This window comes from Lissotriton vulgaris, chromosome 1_1 (genome assembly GCF_964263255.1).
Source record: "Lissotriton vulgaris chromosome 1_1, aLisVul1.2, whole genome shotgun sequence".
NCBI lineage: Eukaryota > Metazoa > Chordata > Amphibia > Caudata > Salamandridae > Lissotriton > Lissotriton vulgaris.
The window spans coordinates 790,537,352-790,561,617 of NC_141685.1; the positions used below are offsets into that span (position 1 = coordinate 790,537,352).

The following is a 24,266-nucleotide window of genomic DNA, read 5'->3' on the forward strand; positions in this document are numbered from 1 at the left end:
ATACCTCACTTTTAATGAGATTTATTTACTTTTTTACACAACAGGGTATAGCACGCTACTCTAGAACCCATAAAGGGTTAGTGGTGAATTAGTATAGTGAAATAGGAAATTAATTTGCGAGGTGTCATAGGATGTCATACTGTAGCTTTTTCTTTCATTTTTAATGGAAACGTTATTCTTGCTTGGCTGCTGTTTAAATAAATCAAGAAAAGACTGCATAATAGGGGCCTCCATGTCGTGTAATAACATTTGCATTTGAATGTCAAAAGCTGCTTTCCTAAAGCCAAACGTAGGGGGAAGCATTAACCATGACATTGGATTCTGTGAAAATAATAGATGTCCTGAAAAAATATTTACACACTCTTCGCTGAATATAAATGACATAAAGATGTGTTAGAAAACGTTCTTTTCCTCGATTTTCATGAAATGATAATTCAGGATGTGGAGTGGATTGTGTTCATGAGAGTTTCTTTTACAGATGCATTTAGTCTAACACGTTTTAAAGGTAGTTTAGAACATGTGTCTCGCTCTAATATAAAAGCTACCCGTTTAATTTATTGTGTAAAGTTGGGAACCGAGGTACATAACATTCATGAGACTGCCCCCTCCTAAGATGGCGACCGCGGTCTCTTCTCTTTGAATACCTACTTCTACTTCTACCGCCGTTGTTAAGGCAACGGGAAATGCTGTAGCAAGACCGACGTTAGAACTGCACGCTTTCCGCTCTCACTTCAGGTAAGACAGGATAGTGCAAGGCACAAATCGGGGGTGGACGGGTGTCAACGGAGTTCCCCCGTTAATTTCTGAGATACGCTGTCTCCCTTTGCCTACGGAAACTCATTTTTCCCCCTGTAAATTGAGGCATCACACTGCTGCCAGTACTTTGTTTTCTTTTCACTTGTCTCTTCAGACATATTGTTGTTGTTGCCGAAGTTCAATGTATTTAGGAGAAGGGTGGGAGTTTACGAGATCATTGTCACAGGCTTGAAAGCTTGTATTGGTCTGGGGGGATACGATGTTTTAAGCCTCTCCCTTTTATTTCATTTTAACGTAAATATTGCCTTATGTGCAGCCATGTGAATATATGCACTTCAAAGGCCCGGGGCCTTATTTATGAAAAGTGACGCATCGCTGCGTGAAAACAGCGATGGGTCACTTTTCACTGCGCACTCCTTGCGACACCAATGATGCGTCATATTTAATGTATGACGCATCATGTCGCAAGGAGTTACAGATACGTCAGTATTTCTGACGTATCTGTAAGCGCAAAAGTGACGCATTGCTGGAGTGTGTCACAAAAGTAACGCAACTCCAGCAATGCGTCCTTTCACATGGGGAAAGCCCCATGTGAAAGGGCTTGTGTCAGTCTTACGCCTGCTGTGAGGCAGGCGCAAGGTTTTGACGCAACAGCGTCCTAAAAGTGACTCAGTGAAATCTCATAGATTTCACTGCTTCACTATTACGAGGCTTTTTGCGGGGGAACGCCCCCTCTGCATACATTATACCTGACGCAGGTATAATGTGGCGCATGGGTTTAAAAAGTGACGCATCTACCTAGATGCGTCACTTTTTAAATATGGCGCAACAAGGCACATGTTTTACGCCGCCGATGCGTCACAAAAGTGACGCATCAGCAGCGCAAAACTGACGCAAGGCCTCATAAATGAGGCCCCATAAGTCTTTTTCCCTATTTGATTGTTAACCATTTCATTGCCCTCTTGTTCCAATCCAATAATAATGTTGTTAGTGCAGGGGACTGGACGCGTTCCTCTTTCAAGCACTGCTAAGGCAGGGCCATTTGTCGGAGAGCGGAGTGGGGCTCAAATCAAATTTCATCCAAAATGTGAAAAAAGCAAAAAAATAAAATTTTTACTCAGCAAAACTTATAGATACCACTTTGACGGCAGTTGAAGGGCAGAAAATGACCAACTACATTTTGCATTGCTGTCTATCCTAGGCGTCAGGCTTCTGCAACCCTGTTTTACAGAGCGAGCCCGACCTTTATGGGCTCCCAATTGAACCTAATATTTATAACTGAGATATAGGAGTTTCGCTTGCCCCTTACCATGTTCTGTGGGGGGGTGGGTCTTCTCATTTTGCTTTATGCCACTTTTATTTATACGACTGCAGTGCCAAGTGGCTTCATATATCTGTTACCGTCAGCCAATGTTGCTTGTCACCTGATTAGATTTTTACTCTGGCAGTTATAGCCTTGCTATTAACACAAATATAGTCTTAAAAATACCAAAATATAAAGTGATAATTGCTAAAAAAGACAGTACTAGCAGAAGAAGTCACGGTTCATGACACCACTTGGTAGTTGTTTTAAAATTTTACAAATTGTACTAATCCCTTTCAAAATCTGTGACTGCGTGTTTCTTATGCCTCAACAAATGCAAACTCTTCATATTTTAAAGACCTCATTCTTGCAGTCTCATCATGCTTTAAAACACACACCTCCTGTGCCAATCATTTTAGCTTTTGAATAAAGAAAAGGTTTATACCAAGAATTGCTAATACACAATAAAGATTGCGCATATGCAGCATCAGTGCAAGCTTTCCTAAAGGTACAGGGCGGCTGGTGGAAGCAGGAAGAGCAGCACACGTTTCTGTAGCACACACAGAACAGATAGAAGCAGCGTAAGTTTCCCTTCCTCAGACCGGGTACATCTCAGGATACAGCAGTAAAAGCTTCTGTAGCACAAATCCAATCCCACCACTGAGCACCAAATGTTGGAAGCGGGACCACCGGCCCACTTAGGGTAGCATGGCACAGAGTGGGAAGGCTAAATCTAGAAGGCAATTGTGACGTACTTGCGCAGCAAACACTACAACACCCCAGCCCAAACTCACCAAAAATGACACCACAACGTCTTAGTTAAATAGAAAATAGAGAGGCTTTATCCTTTGGCATTAAAAAAGAGTGAAGTTTCCAATAGTTAATAAATTAGGACTTTGGGCATTCCATTTTTGGATTAACTGCATTCATTAGACAGTACATTGCATTATATTTCCTCATAGTAGTCAAAGAACCAGGTATTTAAATACATTCAACTAGGCAATCAGCAGGTAAGTATATTACACATAAATCAATTGGTACATGCAGCAGTTTAAACCAAGCAGGTAAGTACATTAAATATTGAGTTAGCAGATATATGTATCAATTTGGAACAAGCAGGTAAATACATTAAGTTTTGAATAAGCAGGTATTTGCATCAATTTAAAACAAACAGATAAATACATTAAGGTCAGAACATCACTAGTTCTATATTCAGGGTGCGCTGTCTCCTCCCAGCTCCTGCGCAAGAAAGTGCTTACAGTTGCTCAACTTCAGGGGGGTCTAGTAATCACTCTCTCTATATGATCCAGTCACGCTGTCACGAGGGAGGGAGGTTCAACTCAGGGGCTCAGTTCTTAGCAGCCCCATCCATAGCAGTTCCCCTTTTCTCTGATACTCTGCTTCTTCAACCCCACCCTCAATTAGGCCTTTCCCCGATACCTCTGCGCCCATCCGGCGCCTTTGTCACTCTCCACGGAGCGAGTCTGCAGGGCCGATCTTCCCCTGACCACCTGCTCAAGATTTACGGCACTTCGCCTGAGGCGGGGGTAGGGGCCGCAGCGGAGCCGCAACGCAGACACCACGGAGACCCCACAGCGTGTGGGCCTCCTCGGGCTTTCTCTCCTGCCCTGAGGAGAGACGGGCTGGCAGTTGGTTCTGCCTCCCGAAGGACCACAGCGGCTTACCCTCCTCTGTGGAAGCTCCGGCTCGGGCAGAGAGGTGACGCGCTAGGCAGGAGTCCAGTTGCTAAGCGACCCACCCAGCGTCTCTTTCAGAGCCTCGCGTCGCTCCTCTTCTCCTCACGGCTTGTTATGTTATGTTAATTTTAATTTCTATAGCGCACGGCTACTCCATTGGAGTGTCCCGGCGCTTTTTATTGGCAGCTCATAAGAAGAAAAACATAACACAGATAAAACATTCATTAACAGCGAAGGAGACATACTAGAGGGTAAAAAGCCAAGTTTTGAGGCCCTTCCTGAAAGACAGCAGATTAGAGGTACAGCGTAAGGCCAATGGGAGAGTGTTCCAGAGCTGTGGTGCCCTCAGTCTAAAGGAGCGCCCCCCAATACGGACCCTCGGGGAACCGCCGCGAGAAACAAAGATTCAGATCGCATAGATCGGGCCGGGCGGTAAAAGACAAGCCTACGCTGAAGATATTTTGCTCCCGAACCAAAGAGCGCCTTATGAGCCAGGGTCAAAGCCTTAAAAACTATCCGCTTCCGGATAGGCAGCCAATGAAGCGACTGCAAAAGGCCGGACACTCTGGCTCGCCTGTGAAGGCCACAAATGGCGCGTGCAGCAGAATTCTGCACCACCTGTAGCCGCTGTACAAGATATTCCAGAAGACCCAGATAGAGGACGTTGGAATAGTCCAATCTGGAGCCAATTAAGGCTTGCACCGTAATCTTCCTGTGCTCTTCTGTGAGCAGAGGAAGGAACTTCCGGAGCATCTTGAGAATGCCGAAACATGTGCCCGTAAGACCGAGGATCTGAGATCTCAACGTCAGACCATTATCGATCTTAATTCCCAGGTTTTTTGCCAGCTGGGACGCCTGTGCTGGGGGGAACATATCAATCGGCCTCCATGTCTGCCAGTCAGGATCTGAGGTGCAACCAAAAAACAGCACCTCCGACTTGTCAGAGTTACATTTGAGGCTGTTCTGCTGGAACCAATTAAAAACAGCCCCAAGACACTCCTGAATACTCTCTCTGTCGAAATCCTCACCTTTCCTACACGTAAAGAGGAGCTGGGTATCGTCGGCATAAGAGACGATCTTGGCCCTTCTCAGCACCCAGGCCAGCGGCGGTGACATTTTGGCAGCCTCGGCACCTCAGCACTTCAGTGAGGGGTGAGGGGGGTCTGATCAGTGCAGCGCTGGCGGAGATGGGCGGCAGACACGCAGGCAATGTCAACGCGCTTCTGACAAGGGCCAGACAGGAGGTAAGGGCAAAGGTTAGGTCCCAGCCTCACTTCCGGGGTCATAGGAAGGGTCCCTTGCTCAGCGTTTGCCCTCTCAGCCTACAGCGGCAACCCTCCTAGGCTCCCAGGGCTGGGTCAAGGTCACTCTCACCAGCTGTCCAAATGGAACAGTCCTCTTAATGTGGGGACACACTGGGGTGTTGTGCTCTCTGATCTTCTCTCAGACAGGGCCAGATCAACAGGTAGGAGGAACAGTCAAGTTAGCCTGTGACACAATCCCCCTGAGGCTATAGTCTGCACTCCCAATATTTATAACTGAGATATAGGAGTTTCGCTTCCCCCTTACCATGTTCTGTGGGGGGTGGGTCTTCTCATTTTGCTTTATGCCACTTTTATTTACACGACTGCAGTGCCAAGTGGCTTCAAATATCTGTTACCGTCAGCCAATGTTGCTTGTCATCTGATGAGATTTTTCACTCTGGTAGGTATAGCTTTGCTATTAACACAAATAGAGTCTTAAAAATACCAAAATATAAAGTGATAATTGCTAAAAAAAAGACAGTACTAGCAGAAGAAGTCACGGTTCATGACACCACTTGGTAGTTGTTTTAAAATTTTACAAATTGTACTAATCCCTTTCAAAATCTGTGACTGCGTGTTTCCTGTGCCTCAACAAATGTAAACTCTTCATATTTTAAAGACCTCATTCTTGCAGTCTCGTCATGCTTTAAAACGCACACCTCCTGTCCCAATCATTTTTGCTTTTGAATAAAGAAAAGGTTTATACCAAGAATTGCTAATACACAATAAAGATTGCGCATACGCAGCATCAGTGCAAGCTTTCCTAAAGGTACAGGGCGGCTGGTGGAAGCAGGAAGAGCAGCACACGTTTCTGTAGCACACACAGAACAGCTAGAAGCAGCGTAAGTTTCCCTTCCTCAGACCGGGTACATCTCAGGATACACTATTATGTCAAAGAGGTGAAATAGAGAAGATACAACGTCTGTAAGACTAGAAAACAGTACCCATCAGCCCACTCAAAAGTGGAGTATCGTCATCTGGGTAGTTGGAGAAAAGGTGTCCTATAGGCTTCTCCTCAGCGAAAGTCTGAGGTTGCCTAATCATGGACCCTTAGGTCGAGCATCCAACCCACAGAAGACAGTGTGTGAGCAGACAGGGCAAAAAAGTTGCAGTGCAGAAAATAAAGACAAGAAAAGGAAAATAATCTTAGTGGTTAAAAATACCTACTTTGATGACATAAGGAAACTTTATTGGATTTGACCATCAAAGTGGCATCATTAAAAGCAGTATGCTGATAGCATGGAAGGAATTGCTATCTATCATGCGTGTTACTTGGTCGACATGTTTCAGCCTTTAACGGCTTTCTTCAGGACCTATGATAAGCTACTGCAACACATACTTATCGTGAATAGCGACCAATCTCCCATGGATTCAAAGGATAAAGGTGTATCTTCTCCTGTATAAACAGTGTGGGAAACAAAAATTGAGACACCATGTTTAAATACATACATAATATAGTACACACCTCACACCACAATAATGATATTAAAGTGTATTCGAATGTAAACTCACCCTAAATGTGGGGAGAGAAAGCCTCACCTCGCCTGGCAACTGCTCAGGTAGGAAGGAGGCCACGCACTAGAAATAAGCGCATGAGATTGAGATTAGTTATCAAGTAACTGCTGATAACATGCGTTTCAAAAGAGCAATGCCATGAAGGCAGATATATAAGACCAGATTTATAGAGAGAGACTACCAGAATCCTTCTCTAACCAGTTACAAATAGTTACAAAGGGCCAGCCAATGCCCAGGTGGTATCTTAAAGAAACAGGGACTAGGCACTACATGTTAGCGCTAAGTCCGTGCAAAAGTAAGCACTCACATGGCTGCAGCCCTTAGAAGATAAAGCGCGAGTGGAGCGCTCAAAAAACCTACCTCTCCGTCGTTGCCTCGGGTCCGAAGACTGAGCCGAGGGGGAGGTAACAAGCTCACGTAGCGTGGATGTTTTTAGCAAGAAGTGGCGGACCTGAGAGAAAACTCTCCCAAAGTGCCTCGCTATTGGTTAAGATGCGTGAGCCAATCAATTTCCGTGCCGGCAAAGCCAGCAGGAAGTGTGCACCCTGTGACGCCTTCCAATTGGATAAATGCTATTAGCTATAGTGGATGCAACGCGCGCGAGCACGTATCTCCGAGTTATTTAGTTAGATTCAAGTGCGTCCAGGTGGCGGACCTTAGAGGAGACAGTAGTCAAAGGATAGCCATTGGTTATTTAGACCAACCAATGGCTGTGTCTTAACAAGCTGGAACACCGTGTTGGGATGGTGTAGACTCGTACGGACACGTTTGTGACAGAAAGCTGTTACAATGCGCAATTGTGTTACTGTGAGGTGAAACCCAAGATTTTAAGCTGGGTAATTCATATCAAACACAGCGGATGGAAACGCAACTGTGTATAGACAAAAGGGTCTATCACTACATGTGAGGGGGCAGTGTTTTGTACAGGTAATAGTGGTGTACACAACCTTACATGATGTAACTGCGCGTGGAGCTACGGCTATCAATAAGCATGAACCCACTGGAGTCTAACCATTGGTTTAGTGATGTCAACCTTTAAAAATGGTGTAGGTTTTTTAACGGAGCTGTGAATCATCAGCACAAGTACAAAAAACCTATCAGAGTCATTCAAATTGTACGAAGTACGTCCGGGTGGCGGACGTCATTCAAGGATCATGGAAGGAGCATTTACATTGGTTGCTTGTTGAGGCCAAAGGCTTAACAATCTCATGTCTGAAGCAATTAAAGACAGAAAGCGTAATCGTGGTGGTGTGAACTTATCACACGAAGGCTCGCAGAGCAAGAGAGTTTAATATCGGATAGCTGGTAAAACCATCGAAATGATATCACTGTAAGGTCAACCCCAAGGTGTAGAGGTGGTTGATAAATGTCAGTACAGCGAATATCAACCCAGCTGTATGTCAGCTAGAGTATCTATCAACATCTGCGAAAGGACAGTGTGCATGTGGGTAGCCAACGTGTGCGTAACCAACCATGATATTACTGCGTGTGCTCCTGGAATAGTGCAGAGGGTCGCAGGAAGGTCAGATGACAGATGGAGGGCCACGACGTCGTGGACTGTCCAAAAAAGGTCCTCAATGCAGTGCGACTCCTAGGGAGGCTGAATGTGAGACCTCCAGTGTAGGCATGATAGTGTGTCAATCCTACATGACTGTTGAATGCTTATAGTTGCATCCAGGGAATGTCGTCATTTAAACCTTCACTGTCAGTGCGCAGTTTAAAAACCCACCTTTGCTCTTTCCTCAGGAGAAACAGTGGAATGTCAGTTATGTGGCTGGGTATGTGTGGTTGTTCTAAGATCAACCACTTGAGTTCGTCAGGATGGTGTTTTTTCTCAAGGAAATGCGAGGTAAGGCGGGTGGCCTGTTTGTTGCGTCTAATAGTGCTCTTATGCTCTTGGATGCGCAATTTGATTTTCCTCGCTGTCATGCCTATGTACCTGAGGCCGCATGGGCAGGTGATTTGGTAAATGACTTTGTCACTGTTACAATTAGTGTGGCGCCTAAGTATCCATGGGCGGTTGGTACCAATATCGACCTCAAGGGTCTTATTAGTTTGGGCACACACTGAGCAGTTTCCGCAGGGATGATGTCCCTGCCCTGGGGGAAGGTTCCACAGGTTGGAAGTGGATTCAGCAAATCCATCGCGAGGTCTTGTGTGTACAAGAACGTCTCTTAGATTTGCCCCTCTCTTGAAAGAGAACATTGGTACAGGAATATGTTCGCCCGAGCTGTTAAGAATGCGCCATCTTTGTCTGATAATTTTTTGAATTGTAGACGAAGAGGTGTTGTATGTAGTGACGCACACCATTCTGTTGAGGGGTGGTTTTACCACTGGCGATTCTAGTAAGGCCTCACGATGGTTATTGGCAGCACGCTTAAAGCTTCTGCGAACCAAAGATTTGGGGTAGCGCCGCGCTTTCAGCTTACTGGAGAGATCTCCCGCTTTAGAGCGAAAATCAGCAGTGTCGGAACAATTCCTCCGAACCCTGAGAAACTGCCCAAATGGAAGGTTCTCCCTCAGGGAACGGGGATGATGGCTATCAAACCTGAGCAATGAGTTTCGTGCCATCGGTTTCCGATATAAAGAGCTCGCCAGATGTCCTTCTTGTGGGAAAATCGTCAAATCAAGGAAAGGGAGTTCAGTTCTACTGTACTCCAAAGTGAACCTGAGATAAGGGTTCTGTCCATTCAACCATTCTTGAAAAAGCTGGAGTGATTGTGTATCTCCTTGCCAGACTACTATGATATCATCAATGTACCGCTTCCACAATTTCAGTTGTTTGTAATGTGGATTGGTGTTGTTCAGTACATATTGAGTCTCGAAATGATGGACATATAGATTCGCTAAACTGGGTGCAAATTTGCTGCCCATAGACGTCCCTGAGATCTGTAAATACAGAGATTCCTCGAAGGCGAAAAAATTTTCAGTCATGGCAATCCTTGCCAGTTCCATTATAAAATGGATAGGAGTAACACTGTCCATTGAGAAATCTTCTAGGAGTGTTTTGACCGTCTCTAGTGTCTCAGTTTGCGGTATGCAGGTGTACAATGATTCGACATCAAAACTTGCTAAGATATCTGTGTTGGTGTCGAAAGGGACATCAGGTAGTTTACGTAGGATGTCCTTTGTATCCTGGAGATATGTAGGCATGGTTTTAACAATCGGACTGAGAAAAACATCAACAAAAGTTGATAGAGGTTCTAGCAAAGATCCAATTCCTGAGATGATCGGGCGGCCAGGAGGTGGTCTGGCCGGTTTATGAATCTTTGGAAGAGTGTAAAAATATGGAATAGTGGGACATTTAGTGACTAAAAAATTAGCCTCTTGTGGGGTGATCCATCCCTCAGTGCTCGCTTCTTCCACTAGATATTTGATCTCATTGGTGAGTCTGGCAGTGGGATTAATGGTAAGTGGGGTGTAAAACTGTGTGTTGCCTAATTGTCTGAGACATTCAGTACGATATGTATTGGTGTCTTGTACGACAATGGCTCCCCCCTTATCCGCCGGTTTGATCACTATTGCAGTGTCCTTAGAGAGGGTCTTTAAGGCGGCTCTGTCTCGTTTGGAGAGGTTTTGGTAGTTGCCTTCTTTGGAGAAATCGATAGATTTCAAATCTTGCAACACTGCTGCCTCAAAAGTGCCAACCTTGGGTGGTACTTGTTGTAGTAGAGGCATAAAAGTGGATTTGACTTTTAGCCCTGTACTCATATCATCAATCGGTGTGACAGGCTCTTTATCCTTGAAGAAATAATGTAGCCTGATTGTTCTGAAAAATCGTTCGATTTCACTCCTTAACAAAAATGGTTCACCACAGTTCGTAGGAACAAATCCGAGACCTCTGTTGAGAACCTCCTGTTCGCTGGGGGTTATGACCCGGCTGCTCAAGTTTACAACCAGATCTTCAAGGGGCTGTGTTGTCGAGTCTACTGGCCTCGTTTGTTGTGGGTCGTCGGAGGATCTTGATCGACTGCCCATTGCACGTGGCCTTGTCCCTGGCCTCTCCGTCTGCCTCAGTTCCAACCCCGGCCCTGTCCTAAAAAAGCCTGGTTGTCAAAATACTGAGGCTGCATAGGATAATGAGACATTGGTGGGGGAAATTGAGGATAGCCCCATGGGGCGGGTGGCCACCATGGTCCTGTCTGATACATATTGCCCCGTCCATTATATCTCCTGTTGGATCGATTGTTTCGGCCTCTGCCCCTTGGTTGGCTAGTTTCCTCGCTGTCTGAGCTAGAGGAGTCGGTATCTGAGGATGTGGCGTAGGAGGAACCCTGAGTGTTCTTCTGTTTGTGAGAATCAGTGGGAGTGTAGTTATCACTGGTGTATGGGTATATTCTCTCATGTGAAAATTTGGCCAAGTCTTTCTTAAACTTCTCTATTTTGGCCAAAAAAATAGGTTCTTTATACTCCTTGTTAGCCTTGTTGGAGTCCTCTTGCTGTTTCTCGAATTTTTTGGCTGTCAAGGTAGTCTGAATTTGTCCCTCAAGGACCTGGATTTCAACCAAAATAGCGTCCGCAATTCTTTTGGCTGTGGTGATGATTAAAATGAGCCAATCTCTGGTGCAGCGCCAGGCTATTAAGGACCAATCTTTAATGAAGGCCTTGTCTGTGAGAAAGAGCCTCGGCGCATTGGTCACTATGAGACCTGTCGGTGAACATTTTCCATGTAAATACTCCGCCATGATCTGTCCATGTATAATGGTGCTGGAATGACTTTTTTTAAGATTGAGTACCGTCTCCCAATCTGCCACTATGGTGGGTGTCGGCGTTGGGAGTTGATCTAGCATACTCGGATTCTCTGATAGGATGGATGATAAAGTCTCATCATCAAAACCTAATCCGCCAAAATCTGCCATGGTATTGCTGATTGAAACTGTCAAACAGTGTTCGCACTGTGGTGCGAATATATGAAATAAAGAGGGACCCGCAGCCTCAGCTGCACAGATAAGCCAGAAACATACAGAGTATTGGAGGGTCCGAGGGGAAATAGTTTATAGACAGAGAAGGTACCTTGTCCCCCAACTCATACAGCAAAAAAACACGAGAGGTACTCAAAGTCTGGGTGAGGAAAAGTGTTGGAACCAAATGGTGTCCAATGATGTGTTCAGATCACTCAGTTGATCTTGAACAGAAGACACTATTATGTCAAAGAGGTGAAATAGAGAAGATACAAAGTCTGTAAGACTAGGAAACAGTACCCATCAGCCCACTCAAAAGTGGAGTATCGTCATCTGGGTAGTTGGAGAAAAGGTGTCCTATAGGCTTCTCCTCAGCGAAAGTCTGAGGTTGCCTAATCATGGACCCTTAGGTCGAGCATCCAACCCACAGAAGACAGTGTGTGAGCAGACAGGGCAAAAAAGTTGCAGTGCAGAAAATAAAGACAAGAAAAGGAAAATAATCTTAGTGGTTAAAAATACCTACTTTGATGACATAAGGAAACTTTATTGGATTTGACCATCAAAGTGGCATCATTAAAAGCAGTATGCTGATAGCATGGAAGGAATTGCTATCTATCATGCGTGTTACTTGGTCGACATGTTTCAGCCTTTAACGGCTTTCTTCAGGACCTATGATAAGCTACTGCAACACATACTTATCGTGAATAGCGACCAATCTCCCATGGATTCAAAGGATAAAGGTGTATCTTCTCCTGTATAAACAGTGTGGGAAACAAAAATTGAGACACCATGTTTAAATACATACATAATATAGTACACACCTCACACCACAATAATGATATTAAAGTGTATTCGAATGTAAACTCACCCTAAATGTGGGGAGAGAAAGCCTCACCTCGCCTGACAACTGCTCAGGTAGGAAGGAGGCAACCTCAGACTTTCGCTGAGGAGAAGCCTATAGGACACCTTTTCTCCAACTACCCAGATGACGATACTCCACTTTTGAGTGGGCTGATGGGTACTGTTTTCTAGTCTTACAGACTTTGTATCTTCTCTATTTCACCTCTTTGACATAATAGTGTCTTCTGTTCAAGATCAACTGAGTGATCTGAACACATCATTGGACACCATTTGGTTCCAACACTTTTCCTCACCCAGACTTTGAGTACCTCTCGTGTTTTTTTGCTGTATGAGTTGGGGGACAAGGTACCTTCTCTGTCTATAAACTATTTCCCCTAGGACCCTCCAATACTCTGTATGTTTCTGGCTTATCTGTGCAGCTGAGGCTGCGGGTCCCTCTTTATTTCATATATTCGCACCACAGTGCGAACACTGTTTGACAGTTTCAATCAGCAATACCATGGCAGATTTTGGCGGATTAGGTTTTGATGATGAGAGTTTATCATCCATCCTATCAGAGAATCCGAGTATGCTAGATCAACTCTCAACGCCGACACCCACCATAGTGGCAGATTGGGAGACGGTACTCAATCTTAAAAAAAAGTCATTCCCGCACCATTATACATGGACAGATCATAACGGAGTATTTACATGGAAAATGTTCACCGACAGGTCTCATAGTGACCAATGCGCCGAGGCTCTTTCTCACAGACAAGGCCTTCAGTAAAGATTGGTCCTTAATAGCCTGGCGCTGCACCAGAGATTGGCTCATTTTAATCATCACCACAGCCAAAAGAATTGCGGACGCTATTTTGGTTGAAATCCAGGTCCTTGAGGGACAAATTCAGACTACCTTGACAGCCAAAAAATTCGAGAAACAGCAAGAGGACTCCAACAAGGCTAACAAGGAGTATAAAGAACCTATTTTTTTGGCCAAAATAGAGAAGTTTAAGAAAGACTTGGCCAAATTTTCACATGAGAGAATATACCCATACACCAGGGATAACTACACTCCCACTGATTCTCACAAACAGAAGAACACTCAGGGTTCCTCCTACACCACATCCTCAGATACCGACTCCTCTAGCTCAGACAGCGAGGAAACTAGCCAACCAAGGGGCAGAGGCCGAAACAATCGATCCAACAGGAGATATAATGGACGGGGCAATATGTATCAGACAGGACCATGGTGGCCACCCGCCCCATGGGGTTATCCTCAATTTCCCCCACCAATGTCTCATTATCCTATGCAGCCTCAGTATTTTGACAACCAGGCTTTTTTAGGACAGGGCCGGGGTTGGAACCGAGGCAGACGGACAGGCCAGGGACAAGGCCACGTGCAATGGGCAGTCGATCAAGATCCTCCGACGACCCACAACAAACGAGGCCAGTAGACTCGACAACACAGCCCCTTGAAGATCTGGTTGTAAACTTGAGCAGCCGGGTCATAACCCCCAGCGAACAGGAGGTTCTCAACAGAGGTCTCGGATTTGTTCCTACGAACTGTGGTGAACCATTTTTGTTAAGGAGTGAAATCGAACGATTTTTCAGAACAATCAGGCTACATTATTTCTTCAAGGATAAAGAGCCTGTCACACCGATTGATGATATGAGTACAGGGCTAAAAGTCAAATCCACTTTTATGCCTCTACTACAACAAGTACCACCCAAGGTTGGCACTTTTGAGGCAGCAGTGTTGCAAGATTTGAAATCTATCGATTTCTCCAAAGAAGGCAACTACCAAAACCTCTCCAAACGAGACAGAGCCGCCTTAAAGACCCTCTCTAAGGACACTGCAATAGTGATCAAACCGGCGGATAAGGGGGGAGCCATTGTCGTGCAAGACACCAATACATATCCTACTGAATGTCTCAGACAATTAGGCAACACACAGTTTTACACCCCACTTACCATTAATCCCACTGCCAGACTCACCAATGAGATCAAATATCTAGTGGAAGAAGCGAGCACTGAGGGATGGATCACCCCACAAGAGGCTAATTTTTTAGTCACTAAATGTCCCACTATTCCATATTTTTACACTCTTCCAAAGATTCATAAACCGGCCAGACCACCTCCTGGCCGCCCGATCATCTCAGGAATTGGATCTTTGCTAGAACCTCTATCAACTTTTGTTGATGTTTTTCTCAGTCCGATTGTTAAAACCATGCCTACATATCTCCAGGATACAAAGGACATCCTACGTAAACTACCTGATGTCCCTTTCGACACCAACACAGATATCTTAGCAAGTTTTGATGTCGAATCATTGTACACCTGCATACCGCAAACTGAGACACTAGAGACGGTCAAAACACTCCTAGAAGATTTCTCAATGGACAGTGTTACTCCTATCCATTTTATAATGGAACTGGCAAGGATTGCCATGACTGAAAATTTTTTCGCCTTCGAGGAATCTCTGTATTTACAGATCTCGGGGACGTCTATGGGCAGCAAATTTGCACCCAGTTTAGCGAATCTATATGTCCATCATTTCGAGACTCAATATGTACTGAACAACACCAATCCACATTACAAACAACTGAAATTGTGGAAGCGGTACATTGATGATATCATAGTAGTCTGGCAAGGAGATACACAATCACTCCAGCTTTTTCAAGAATGGTTGAATGGACAGAACCCTTATCTCAGGTTCACTTTGGAGTACAGTAGAACTGAACTCCCTTTCCTTGATTTGACGATTTTCCCACAAGAAGGACATCTGGCGAGCTCTTTATATCGGAAACCGATGGCACGAAACTCATTGCTCAGGTTTGATAGCCATCATCCCCGTTCCCTGAGGGAGAACCTTCCATTTGGGCAGTTTCTCAGGGTTCGGAGGAATTGTTCCGACACTGCTGATTTTCGCTCTAAAGCGGGAGATCTCTCCAGTAAGCTGAAAGCGCGGCGCTACCCCAAATCTTTGGTTCGCAGAAGCTTTAAGCGTGCTGCCAATAACCATCGTGAGGCCTTACTAGAATCGCCAGTGGTAAAACCACCCCTCAACAGAATGGTGTGCGTCACTACATACAACACCTCTTCGTCTACAATTCAAAAAATTATCAGACAAAGATGGCGCATTCTTAACAGCTCGGGCGAACATATTCCTGTACCAATGTTCTCTTTCAAGAGAGGGGCAAATCTAAGAGACGTTCTTGTACACACAAGACCTCGCGATGGATTTGCTGAATCCACTTCCAACCTGTGGAACCTTCCCCCAGTGCAGGGACATCATCCCTGCGGAAACTGCTCAGTGTGTGCCCAAACTAATAAGACCCTTGAGGTCGATATTGGTACCAACCGCCCATGGATACTTAGGCGCCACACTAATTGTAACAGTGACAAAGTCATTTACCAAATCACCTGCCCATGCGGCCTCAGGTACATAGGCATGACAGCGAGGAAAATCAAATTGCGCATCCAAGAGCATAAGAGCACTATTAGACGCAACAAACAGGCCACCCGCCTTACCTCGCATTTCCTTGAGAAAAAACACCATCCTGACGAACTCAAGTGGTTGATCTTAGAACAACCACACATACCCAGCCACATAACTGACATTCCACTGTTTCTCCTGAGGAAAGAGCAAAGGTGGGTTTTTAAACTGCGCACTGACAGTGAAGGTTTAAATGACGACATTCCCTGGATGCAACTATAAGCATTCAACAGTCATGTAGGATTGACACACTATCATGCCTACACTGGAGGTCTCACATTCAGCCTCCCTAGGAGTCGCACTGCATTGAGGACCTTTTTTGGACAGTCCACGACGTCGTGGCCCTCCATCTGTCATCTGACCTTCCTGCGACCCTCTGCACTATTCCAGCAGCACACGCAGTTATATCATGGTTGGTTACGCACACTTTGGCTACCCACATGCACACTGTCCTTTCGCAGATGTTGATAGATACTCTAGCTGACATACAGCTGGGTTGATATTCGCTGTACTGACATTTATCAACCACCTCTACACCTTGGGGTTGACCTTACAGTGATATCATTTCAATGGTTTTACCAGCTATCCGATATTAAACTCTCTTGCTCTGCAAGCCTTCGTGTGATAAGTTCACACCACCACGATTACGCTTTCTGTCTTTAATTGCTTTAGACATGAGATTGTTAAGCCTTTGGCCTCAACAAGCAACCAATGTAAATGCTCCTTCCATGATCCTTGAATGACGTCCGCCACCTGAACGTACTTTGTACAATTTGAATGACTCTGATAGGTTTTTTGTACTTGTGCTGATGATTCACAGCTCCGTTAAAAAACCTACACCATTTTTAAAGGTTGACATCACTAAACCAATGGTTAGACTCCAGTGGGTTCATGCTTATTGATAGCCGTAGCTCCACGCGCAGTTACATCATGTAAGGTTGTGTACACCACTATTACCTGTACAAAACACTGCCCCCTCACATGTAGTGATAGACCCTTTTGTCTATACACAGTTGCGTTTCCATCCGCTGTGTTTGATATGAATTACCCAGCTTAAAATCTTGGGTTTCACCTCACAGTAACACAATTGCGCATTGTAACAGCTTTCTGTCACAAACGTGTCCGTACGAGTCTACACCATCCCAACACGGTGTTCCAGCTTGTTAAGACACAGCCATTGGTTGGTCTAAATAACCAATGGCTATCCTTTGACTACTGTCTCCTCTAAGGTCCGCCACCTGGACGCACTTGAATCTAACTAAATAACTCGGAGATACGTGCTCGCGCGCGTTGCATCCACTATAGCTAATAGCATTTATCCAATTGGAAGGCGTTACAGGGTGCACACTTCCTGCTGGCTTTGCCGGCACGGAAATTGATTGGCTCACGCATCTTAACCAATAGCGAGGCACTTTGGGAGAGTTTTCTCTCAGGTCCGCCACTTCTTGCTAAAAACATCCACGCTACGTGAGCTTGTTACCTCCCCCTCGGCTCAGTCTTCGGACCCGAGGCAACGACGGAGAGGTAGGTTTTTTGAGCGCTCCACTCGCGCTTTATCTTCTAAGGGCTGCAGCCATGTGAGTGCTTACTTTTGCACGGACTTAGCGCTAACATGTAGTGCCTAGTCCCTGTTTTTTTAAGATACCACCTGGGCATTGGCTGGCCCTTTGTAACTATTTGTAACTGGTTAGAGAAGGATTCTGGTAGTCTCTCTCTATAAATCTGGTCTTATATATCTGCCTTCATGGTATTGCTCTTTTGAAACGCATGTTATCAGCAGTTACTTGATAACTAATCTCAATCTCATGCGCTTATTTCTAGTGCGTGGCCTCCTTCCTACCTGAGCAGTTGCCAGGCGAGGTGAGGCTTTCTCTCCCCACATTTAGGGTGAGTTTACATTTGAATACACTTTAATATCATTATTGTGGTGTGAGGTGTGTACTATATTATGTATGTATTTAAACATGGTGTCTCAATTTTTGTTTCCCACACTGTTTATACAGGAGAAGATACCTTTATCCTTTGAATCCATGGGAGATTGGTCGCTATTCACGATAAGTATGTGTTGCAGTAGCTTATCATAGGTCCTGAAGAAAGCCGTTAAAGGCTGAAACATGTCGACCAAGTAACACGCATGATAGATAGCAATTCCTTCCATGCTATCAGCATACTGCTTTTAATGATGCCACTTTGATGGTCAAATCCAATAAAGTTTCCTTATGTCATCAAAGTAGGTATTTTTAACCACTAAGATTATTTTCCTTTTCTTGTCTTTATTTTCTGCACTGCAACTTTTTTGCCCTGTCTGCTCACACACTGTCTTCTGTGGGTTGGATGCTCGACCTAAGGGTCCATGATTAGGCAACCTCAGACTTTCGCTGAGGAGAAGCCTATAGGACACCTTTTCTCCAACTACCCAGATGACGATACTCCACTTTTGAGTGGGCTGATGGGTACTGTTTTCTAGTCTTACAGACTTTGTATCTTCTCTATTTCACCTCTTTGACATAATAGTGTCTTCTGTTCAAGATCAACTGAGTGATCTGAACACATCATTGGACACCATTTGGTTCCAACACTTTTCCTCACCCAGACTTTGAGTACCTCTCGTGTTTTTTTGCTGTATGAGTTGGGGGACAAGGTACCTTCTCTGTCTATAAACTATTTCCCCTAGGACCCTCCAATACTCTGTATGTTTCTGACATCTCAGGATACAGCAGTAAAAGCTTCTGTAGCACAAATCCAATCCCACCACTGAGCACCAAATGTTGGAAGCGGGACCACCGGCCCACTTAGGGTAGCATGGCACAGAGTGGGAAGGCTAAATCTAGAAGGCAATTGTGACGTACTTGCGCAGCAAACACTACAACACCCCAGCCCAAACCCACCAAAAATGACACCACAACGTCTTAGTTAAATAGAAAATAGAGAGGCTTTATCCTTTGGCATTAAAAAAAGGGTGAAGTTTCCAATAGTTAATAAATTAGGACTTTGGGCATTCCATTTTTGGATTAACTGCATTCATTAGACAGTACATTGCATTATATTTCCTCATAGTAGTCAAAGAACCAGGTATTTAAATACATTCAACTAGACAATCAGCAGGTAAGTATGTTACACATAAATCAATTGGTACATGCAGCAGTTTAACCGCATCGCTGCTGCGGCGATTTTTGCGCTGTGCGGCATTTTTCGAATTACCGCGATACATGACGAGCTCAGCTCGTCATCAGCACACGCCACCCGTGGCTGATGACGAGCTGAGCTCGTCATCAGCATCGAAGGGGTTAAACAAAGCAGGTAAGTACATTAAATATTGAATTAGCAGATATATGTATCAATTTGGAACAAGCAGGTAAATGCAATAAGTTTTGAATTAGCAGGTATTTGCATCAATTTAAAACAAACAGATAAATACATTAAGGTCAGAACCTCAGTGGTTCTATATTCAGGGTGCGCTGTCTCCTTCCAGCCCCTGCGCAAGAAAGTGCTTACAGTTGCTCAACTTCAGGGGTGGTCTAGTGCCCACTCTCTCTATATGATCCAGTCAAGCTGTCACGAGGGAGAGAGGTTCAACTCAGGAGCTCAGTTCTTAGCAGCCCCATCCATCGCAGTTCCCCTTTTCTCTGATACTCTGCTTCTTCAACCCCACCCTCAATTTGGCCTTTCCCCGATACCTCTGCGCCCATCCGGCGCCTCTGTCACTCTCCACGGAGCGAGTCTGCAGGGCCGATCTTCCCCTGACCACCACTCAGGATTTACGGCACTTCGCCTGAGGCGGGGGTAGGGGCCACAGCGGAGCCGCAACGCAGACACCACTGAGACCCCACAGCGTGTGGGCCTCCTCGCGCTTTCTCTCCTGCCCTGAGGAGGGATGGGCTGGCAGTTGGTTCTGCCTCCCGAAGGACCGCGGCGGCTTACCCTCCTCTGGGTAATTCTGGGTATTCTCTTCCTCTCAGCGCCTAACTGCCGGACCTGGACCTTCGCTGCTGGTGTGGCTAATTTGGAACTTTGAGCGCCTTTTCACTTGCACAGCGCTACACCTCGCCGGACCCGGTTCGCGGGTCCCGCTTCGCGGCGTTTGCTCCCTGTGGGTTTGAGGAGTGTAGTGCTTTGGACACTGTTGCTGCGGGCGTTGGCTGAAGCAGGGCTGCGAGCAAGGCGGTGCACGGACTCCGGTTCCCAGGAGTCCCTGCTACTCACCCGAGTCACCTGGGACGCTCTCGCTGGTCGCCACGCCCCCCTACTGACAGCTAAAATCACCGGTTTGCAATCTCTCTGTGTATTCTCTTCCTCCCAGCGTCTAACTGCCGGACCTGGACCTTCGCTGCTGGTGTGGCTAATTTGGAACTTTGAGCGCCTTTTCACTTGCACAGCGCTACACCTCGCCGGACCCGCTTCGCGGGTCCCGCTTCGTGGCGCTTGCTCCCTGTGGGTTTGAGGAGTGTAGTGCTTTGGACACTGTTGCTGCGGGCGTTGGCTGAAGCAGGGCTGCGAGCAAGGCGGTGCACGGACTCCGGTTCCCAGGAGTCCATGCTGCTCACCCGAGTCACCTGGGACACTTTCCCTGGTCGCCACGCCCCCCTACTGACAGCTAAAATCACCGGTTTGCAATCTCTCGGTGTATTCTCTTCCTCTCAGCGCCTAACTGCCGGACCTGGACCTTCGCTGCTGGTGTGGCTAATTTGGAACTTTGAGCGCCTTTTCACTTGCACAGCGCTACACCTCGCCGGACCCGCTTCGCGGGTCCCGCTAAGCGGCGCTTGCTCCCTGTGGGTTTGAGGAGTGTAGTGCTTTGGACACTGTTGCTGCGGGCGTTGGCTGAAGCAGGGCTGCGAGCAAGGCGGTGCACGGACTCCGGTTCCCAGGAGTCCCTGCTGCTCACCCGAGTCACCTGGGACGCTCTCCCTGGTCGCCACGCCCCACTACTGACAGCTAAAATCACCGGTTTGCAATCTCTCGGTGTATTCTCTTCCTCTCAGCGCCTAACTGCCGGACCTGGACCTTCGCTGCTGGTGTGGCTAATTTGGAACTTTGAGCGCCTTTTCACTTGCACAGCACTACATCTCGCCGGACCCGCTTCGCGGGTCCCGCTTCGCGGCGCTTGCTCCCTGTGGGTTTGAGGAGTGTAGTGCTTTGGACACTGTTGCTGCGGGCGTTGGCTGAAGCAGGGTTGCGAGCAAGGCGGTGCACGGACTCCGGTTCCCAGGAGTCCCTGCTGCTCACCCAAGTCACCTGGGACGCTCTCCCTGGTCGCCACACCCCCCTACTGACAGCTAAAATCACCGGTTTGCAATCTCTCGGTGTATTCTCTTCCTCTCAGCGCCTAACTGCCGGACCTGGACCTTCGCTGCTGGTGTGGCTAATTTGGAACTTTGAGCGCCTTTTCACTTGCACAGCGCTACACCTCGCCGGACCCGCTTCGCGGGTCCCGCTTCGTGGCGCTTGCTCCCTGTGGGTTTGAGGAGTGTAGTGCTTTGGACACTGTTGCTGCGGGCATTGGCTGAAGCAGGGCTGCGAGCAAGGCGGTGCACGGACTCCGGTTCCCAGGAGTCCCTGCTGCTCACCCGGGTCACCTGGGACGCTCTCCCTGGTCGCCACGCCCACCTCCCTCTATTCCCGTATAAATGTAGTACGTCCCTCCGCTGCGCTGGAGCGTCCCGGGAGAAGCCCGGGACAAGGGCGGGCCCTCTGAGGCCCTCAGATGCACGAGAAGGCCAGGATAGGCCAGTCCCCTAACATCCTAACACAACATATCCATCTCGTATAGCGGATCATACGGTATTTATATATTATTTGTTCACAGCCCCCCTGCCCCTCCCCTTTCCCGGTATCCAGACGGGGGTCAGCTGGCGGTGGTACACGAGCCGCCGCTGAATCGCCCAGGTCCCTGGGAAGGGAGTAGTGACTCTGAGGGGGTTTTAATACTGTTGCATTACCCAACGAAGCTTTTGGGGGGGAATTAGGGTCGTTTCTGACTTTGGTTTCTATGGACGTTGGGAAGGGGCCCTGTTTTTTCGACTCCTATGCCCTCAATGGGCAAAGAATAAGGGGGTTCACGATCCATATATGTGTTGTGTCGATATAGCTTGATTGTTTTTCTTCTGTTTTCATTTTAATCTATACGATCAAAGGGGTAGTATTGTATTTTATGTACGTTGAACAGTACGTTTCCTTCATTATTTTTTAACTGTTTCCGTTGAGTGAGATGATAACAAAAAAATTAAGGTCTGGGAGAATATTGGTAGGAAGATCATGCTCTAAAACCAAATCGAACCCCCTTCGAAATAAGACTAGCCAAGCTGCTCATTTGAAAGGCACCTGTCAGCTTTTCAACCTTTGGGAAAGGGGTAAGAATAAAGCTATAATGGTGGATACCATATCTGAGGATATCAAGGCTCCTGAAGCTAATCATTCAGATATGCTATCTAACACACTGGGAGCCGTGACTGTAAACAGAAAGGTAAACGTGGATAATTGTTCTGTCGCAACAAGAGCAGAACCTACACCGCCTGAGCATAGTTTTTCGCCTCCTCTGTTCTCCACAATGAAAAACAATATTGATCTAGTTCCAGAAGTAATTATAAAAATAAGGAAAGAGATAGAACAAGATATTTTGCACAATGTGAAAATCCCCCATGATGATAACTACCCCTCATTGAATGTCTCACCATTAAGTGACTCTTTCAATAATGGCCTGTCTCCTATGGTCCTAGATAAGGATTTATGTCAAAGATACATAGATACTGATCTAGACAAGGTTCAGATTGACCTAAAAACACCGGCAACATCAACCCATGCAGGCCTCCATCTTTACAGTAGTACCCCCTCTAAGACCTCACACTCTAATTTTTCAATGAGTCCCAACTTAAATCTAACTGGGATAAACGCACTTCAACTCCATGGGATGGACAAACCTATTTCTGATTCTCTTTCCGCATTAGAACACTTATTGTCGTCTATTTTGCAACTACTAGAAAAATTTGTGGGGGGCTCCGATTGTGTATTAGATACCGTGACCCAAATCCTGAAAGTTTTGTTGGGCAATCGACATGAGAAGGATATTGTCCAGGACGTAGTCCTAAAGGAGCAGGCCCCTACAGCACGAGATGAGGTAGTAATAAAGGATCTGTTCCCTATAGCCAAAGATGACCCAAAAATGGTAAAAGAGGAAGCTAACTCAAGTCCTATCCATCCAATTCCTACCTTAAATTGCTCAATAGATATTGATTCAGAAATAAAGTTCTTGAGGGAGTCACCCTAAAAACTGGGAATGATCTCTTTCCGATCTTCAAGAGGCAACAAGGAGAGGGAGATAGGGAGGCAGTTGTTTTAGAGGAGAATAGTAACAAAGGAAATCTAGAGAAACCTAAAAAGAATGGGAGGAATAAGAGGAAATTAATAAGACGGATAGAGAAAAATAGGCGGAGGAAAATCCTTTTTGGAAAACACCTTAAGTCCTCTACGAACAAAGAGGTACGCCAAACACCCCAGGTGGCAGTTGAAAATGATAACAATTCTGAAAATAAGAACATAATGGAAAGTATCATTTCCCCGCCCTCGGCTGCACCTTTAACAGTTACTCCCTTTCCCTTTCCTCCTATAAAAACTGACACAAATAGCCTTTTCCAACCAGTTAATGCTAATAGGGATACAATTGGAACTATAAGCTCGATACCTCTGGGACAGGAGCATAACCCCCCCGGACATGTAATTCTAACTCTCAATCCCTTAGCAACATCCTTTGCGGGAGCAGTCTCACGAGGCATTTCGTTAAAAGAAATTAAGGAGAAAAGCATTGACACCATGTGGTTAGAATTCTCCCCCCTTTTTGATGCTGAATGCACTTTGAATAGATCTCTTTTACTTAAATACTTTCAAGAATCGGCTAACTTGACATTAATACAATCTGCTGATTTAGACAGGGTACTAATATTAAAGTCCGAGATAGGGATGATAACTAGGGTGAAGTTCCAGTCTAAGCTAGTAGCAAATTTAATCCTGCAACGTTCTGAAGACCTTCAGAGCAGAGGGATAGACGTAATCCCTTTGCTAGGGTACACTGGACAAAATAGAGTCTCTAAACCATCCCTTCAAGGTTCCCCTTTTCATTGTTGCAAGCTGCAACAGGTAGCACAAATCAGGCAGGTGATCTTGTGGATTTAAAAATATGCAAGTCTAAGGACCTCCGTTTAGTGTCCTATGTTAATCCGCCTTTGCTATCTCGCCAACCTGATTCCGGAGATGAAAGCGATCAATGGAACTGGCTACCTGGAGTTCTTGCAGGAAAACCCCTAAACAATCAAACGTCTAATCCGCATCTTTAGCGACAAGATGTCGATAATATCTTGGAACGCAGCTGGTTTAAAAAATAGCCCCAAAAAAATGCAATTCCTCTTGTCTCTGGAGGCAAATATAATATGCCTCCAGGAGACATGGTGCCCAGATAAAATT

At 46.0% G+C, this 24,266-nt stretch overlaps 1 protein-coding gene across 2 annotated transcripts in view; it reads left to right on the forward strand.

Moving 5' to 3' along the window:
• The first annotated feature begins 676 nt into the window (after window positions 1–676).
• ANKRD45 (ankyrin repeat domain 45) overlaps window positions 677–24,266 on the forward strand; it is a 360,539-nt gene continuing 336,949 nt past the window's right edge. For both annotated transcript variants that reach the window (XR_015299695.1, XM_086936369.1), the window contains exon 1: window positions 677–735. The gene's annotated coding sequence lies outside the window, so the exon portion shown is untranslated. The remainder of the gene's footprint in view (window positions 736–24,266) is intronic.